Genomic DNA, 6,135 nt, shown 5'->3' with positions numbered 1-6,135 from the left:
GGTTTAGTCTTCTAAGGTGCTTCTGTGAGGTTCTATGTTTCACCATAAATTCTTCAGGAAACTGAACTTAATATTCGATCTTCTAAAGAAAGTCTTCAGAAAATTGAGGTTAACTTCAGTCTTCTGAAGTGGCAACCTCAGGCAACTGACCTCTGAGTTCGGTTATCTAAAGTTCCTAAATCCTAGATTTTTTCCCTTTTAATTCAAAAATATTTTTTGTTCCTTTTCTTGGCTCTTTTATAAATATATTTTCCAGGGTTTTAAAAATATTTCTAAGTCCATGAATGTTCCCTAATGATGTTTATGAAATGCATGAGTCCTAAGGTCATTCTAGTTCATGATTTAAGCCTCAAGTTAAATCATATGAAAATTTAAATGCATGAGTTCTAAGTACCCATTCCCATGACGCTCTATGGCTTGTATGTATCTTACCTGCATATCATGCATAGAGGATATATCGTAAGTTCAATTAGACAATAGCAAGACCCTAGGCTCCAACACTCACACACATAGCATATAATATATAAGTGTGTTGAAACTGTGCTACAATTGAACAAATCTAACCAACTTGAGAGAGCTCGAGTCACTGAACCCTTGGAGTACAAAACTCCTCGGGCCCCCAAATTTTGATAAGTCAAAATGTTGACTAGGCTCTTCGGTAACCGACCCTTAAATACACATATCTTCTCCAGGTGCCCAAACCCCTCGAAAGGGACTGTTCACCAACTAGGGCGACCAATGCTTTTAGTTCAAAAAGGACCCCGAGCGACCAAACACATGCGTTTGGGCCACTGAACATTGGACTGAGCACCCGAAGTCATGAAACTTTGCTACTGACTTTGATTCAGGCTGCCGAAGCTCTATCCAGGCAACCGAACCACTCGAACCTCAGCTGGTTAAAATTATTTTAACCGCGGTAAAATTGGGTTAAGTCAGGCTAATTGGATTTTAATTATTTGAGACTTTTCTAATTATTCTCATTTTATCCCAAACGGTTATATTTTTACCCCTTGCTATAAATATGAGTTCATTTGCAAGATTAGGGGAAGATTAGAAAATAGATTAACCAAAATATCCTCTCTTTTGAAAATACATTTTTTGACCAAATACTCTCAAATATCCATTCGTTTGATATCTTTTGAAATTGTGTGAACATTTCAAAAGTGCTTAAGATTGCTATAGCTTGCTAGAAATTCCTATTTGAGTGATTGGTTGCTATATTTCTTTTGGGGAGTTTTAGCTTAGGTTTATCCCATAGATTTTCCCATTATAAATCTTGTGTGGGGATAAACTAAGTAGGCTTGGGATACTTTCATATTTGTTGCAAATATCCAATAGCTTGATTTTTGGTGTGCAAAGATTTTTCAAACAAGCAACTATTTTCAAACTAGTGCTGTGCATCTTTCATTAAGGAAAACTCTTTTTGAACTAGTTTGATTATTTGATTCATATACTTGGAATATTGATGTGCTATTGAAATACTTGTTTTTATTCCAAGATATTACTTGTATTGAATACTCTTAAGCATCATACTGATTATACTGTGTTGAGTATTGATTGAACAAAACTTGCATCACTGAACTTACAATATATCCATGCTATTGATGTGTATGTGAATGTGCATATTTGGGTACGTTTCTGCTTTATGTGAAAGCACTTTTTCTGCACTATCTAATTAAAAAATTTGAGTGTTTCCAGGCGTGGCCTAAGGGTGCGGTAATCTAGCCCGGTAAGGATTGGTTGTAAAGGTTGAGGTCAACCCTGTGCTAATTGACTTGGTTTGTTTAGGTTCTGCTCCACCCGTTTAAGTGAGCAAGTTATAGTGGTAATCCTTGTGCTTGTTAGCCAAGGCGAGGATGTAGGCAATTGGCCAAACCTTGATAACATTTCTGTGTGTCACCTTTATTTTACTTCTTTCTGGTGCATGTGTGTTTGATTAAATTGCTTTATTTTCTTTCTAGTAAACATTTACATTACTTGCACTAAATTGACCATGGGGTTGTAAATGTACTGGTGTTCAGAGATTGACCTACGGCTTAAATTTTAAAAATACCAATTCACCCCGCTTTTGAGATCATGGTAAAGCTAACAATTGGTATCAGAGTCACGTAGCATAGACTAGCTGTTAATTTACAAAAGATCACATATGACTCATAGCTCCGTGACCCCTTTCCCTGAGGGACCATCTTTCACACGACCTCCTATTTTCAGTGGTGTTAATTACACCTTCTAGAAACAGAGGATGCGCATCTACCTTCAGAATACTGATTGGAAGGTGTGGAGGATTGTTTCTAAAGGAAATTATGTCCCTATGAAAACTGAGGGTACAACCAGGGTTCCTAAGATTGAAGAAGAATATAATGATGATGATATGAAAGTTGTTAGTTTAAATGTTATTGCCATGAATATTTTATACTATAGTCTTGATGAAAATGAATTTAACAGAATTATGGCATGCTCTACTGCTAAATAAATATGGGATTAGTTAGAAGTCACATATGAGGGTACTAGGGATGTGAAAGACAGTAGGATAGACATGTTGACCAGTGAGTATGAGACCTTTAGGATGAATGTAAGTGAGTCCATTCAGAGCATAAACACTAGATTCACACACATCACAAACTCACTACATGCATTAGGAAAGACTTATCGCACATATGAGATGGTCAAGAAGATTCTTAGAGACTTACCTCCTTTTTAGGAAGCTAAGGCTACGACCATTGCTGAGGGTAAAGACCTTAAGGCCATGACTATAGATGAATTGATAGGTTCCCTGATCACTTATGAATTGGCCATAAATGAAAGACTTACTGAGCATAATAGGGCTAAGAAAGTGACTGCATTAAAAATATCCACGAACACATCTAGTGAATGCAGTGAATTTGACACTGGTGAGGATATGGTCATGCTAACCAGAAAATTTAGCAGATTTTTCAAGGAGAACAGGAAGCCATATATAAAATACAGGGAGTCTATAACTGAAAAGGGAGAGTCAAGTAAAATAAAAGAGAAATCAAATGCTCCCATGTGCTACAACTGCAACAAGGTCGGGCATATCAAACCAGATTGCCCACCACTGAAAAAGGAGGCTAAGAAAAAGAAGAAAGCCATGAAAGCTAGGACATCATGGGATAAGCTTAGTAGCAACGACTCAAAATCAGACCATAGCGACTCGGAGGCCGCCAATCTGTGCTTGATGGTATACGATGATGAGGTATCATCTTCTAGCTCATTATCTTCATATTATTCATATGATGATTGTGATTCTGATTGCATGCTTACATTTAGAGAGTTGCAACTGGAATATATTTGTGTATCTAAATTATTAGGCAAAATGACCAAAGAAAATAATGATTTGAAAAAAGAAATGTGAAAATTGGTCAAAATTGTTTAATATTGCAAAAATCTCTCATGCTTCCATTTTAAAAGAAAAAGATGCTACCATTGTTGAGCTTAAGAGGAAATTGGAGGATAGCTCCAAAATCATTTTTAAATTAACCGAGGGAAAACAAAATTTTGAAAAACTACTTGGTGCCCAAAGAAACTCCTTAAGTAAAGAGGGTCTTGGTTTTAATGGTATTGAAAATGTTAGACGACCTGATCATTACTTAGGACATTTTACACGAGAGTCAAAGTCCCATATTCCTCTTAAAGATCCTAAGTGTAGAATAAGATGCTTTAAATGTAAACAAATTGGTCACATTCAATTTGATTGTCCACTTAGGAATAAGTATGCTAAAATTAGGAAAGTATGGGTAGTTAAGGGAGATCTTGCTACTAAACCCCGTGGACCCAACAAAATTTGGGGACCAACATTAGTCACTTAGCTTATTTTGCAGGTATGCCTAAGATCGTCCTCCTCCAAGGACCGGTGGTACATAGATAGTGGATGCTCACGGCACATAACTCGTGACAAGGGAAAATTTACTTCAATCGTTCCCAAGGATGGAGGCTATGTGACACTCGATGACAATGCAAAAGGACACATCATCGGGGTAGGTAAGGTTGGTAAGGATTCCTCTTTTACTATTGATAATGTTTTATTAGTTGATGTACTGAAACATAATCTACTTAGCATAAGTCAGTTTTGTGACATAGGATATAAAGTATCCTTCGAAAACGATAAATGCATAGTAGAAAACAAATCAGATCATAAAGTGCTTTAATTGCCGATCGCCGTGAAAATGTTTATACTACCTCTCTTGATAATATAGTTTCACAACAAGTAACATGTTTTTATTCTATAAATGAAACTAGTTGGTTATGGCATAGGTGCTTAGGACATGCAAGCATGGATTTATTGTCAAAACTTGTTAGAAAAGAACTAGTAAAAGGCTTGCCTAAGATGTTTTTAATAAAAGATAAAATTTGTGATGCAAATGGGTAAGCAAACAAAACCTAGTTTTAAGAAAAAGAAATTCATATCTACTACCAAACCACTTGAGATGCTTCACTTAGATTTGTTTGGACCTAATTCCATGCAAAGTCTTGGTGGTAAATCATATGCTTTTGTAATTGGGGATGACTTTTCTAGATTCATATAGGTGTTGTTTCTTACATATAAAAATGAATCATATGAACAGTGCACCAAACTTTGTAGGAGAATTCAGAATGAAAAAGGACATAAGATAACCCATATAATAAGTGATAGAGGCACTGAATTCAAAAATGAGAGCATAAAAAAATATTGTGACTTAGAGGGCATATTACATAACTTTTCTACATCTAGGACACCTCATCAAATTGGTGTGGCAGAAAGAAAGAATAGGTCACTGCAAGAAATGGGTAGAATTATACTGAATGAACATAACTTACCTAAATATTTTTTGGGTTGAGGCCATTAATACTGCATGTTATGTTATGAATAGGGTGTTGATTAGACCGTCAATTTATAAAACCCCTTATGAATTATGGAACAACCATAAGCCAAATATTTCCTATTTTCATGTGTTTGGTTGTAAATGCTTTGTTCTTAGAGATAATGAACATCTAGGAAAATTTGACTCTGAATCTGATGAAAGTATTTTCCTAAGTTATGCACTAAATAGCAAAGTATATAGGGTTTTCAATAAAAGAACATTGACTGTCATTGAATCTATTCATGCAGTGTTTGATGAAGCTAATCCATTTTCTGAGAAAGATGATGAAGATGATATTGATATTAGAAAATGCTTAGATAAATTATCAATTGAAAACAATGCAAGTGAAAACCCATAACAAAATGAAAAATCATATGAGGATAATGAAAATCAGGAGTTGCCTAAAGATTGGAAATTCATTAGAAATCATCCCATTAATCAAATCTTAGGTGAACCATCCCGTGGTGTAGCCACAAGATCCTCCTTAAGAAATCTAGTAAATCATTCCACTTTCTTATACTAAGAATAACCTAAAAATATTAAAAAAGCAATAGAGGATGAGTCTTGGGTGATTGCCATGCAAGAAGAACTTTACCAATTTGAAAGGAACAAAGTGTGGACTCTAGTTCCTCGGCCTAATGATCACACAATTATTAGAACTAAATGGGTGTATAGAAATAAGAAAGATGAGATTGGGGTAGTAACTAGGAGTAAAGCTAGACTAGTTGCCCAAGGGTATAACCAGCAGGAAGGGATTGACTTTGATGAAACATATGCTCCTATTACTAGGTTAGAAGTCATTCGTATGCTACTTGCTTTTGCTTCTTTTAAAATTTTTAAATTTTTTCAAATGGATGTTAAAAGCATTTTTTAAAATTCTTTATTAATGAAGAAGTATATGTAGAACAACCACCCGATTTTGAAAATCATAAATATCTAGATCATTTTTACCGGTTGTCTAAAGCCTTGTATGGATTGAAACAAGTTCCTAGAGTTTGGTATGAGAGGCTTAGTGGTTTTATATTAGAAAATAAGTTTACCTGTGGCAAGATTGACACTATACTCTTCATCAAATCCAAAAATGATGATATGCTCATTGTTTAAATTTATATGGACGATATCATTTTCGGAGCAACTAATGATGAGTTGTGTATTGAGCTTACCAAATGCATGCAAAGTAAATTTGAAATGAGCATGATGGGTGACCTTAGTTTCTTCTTAGGGCTACAAATTAAGCAAGCTAATCATGGAACTTTCATATGCCAATCTAAATATA

Source organism: Malania oleifera, chromosome 12, assembly GCF_029873635.1.
Source record: "Malania oleifera isolate guangnan ecotype guangnan chromosome 12, ASM2987363v1, whole genome shotgun sequence".
Lineage (NCBI taxonomy): Eukaryota > Viridiplantae > Streptophyta > Magnoliopsida > Santalales > Ximeniaceae > Malania > Malania oleifera.
Note: the sequence above shows the minus strand (reverse complement) of the source record.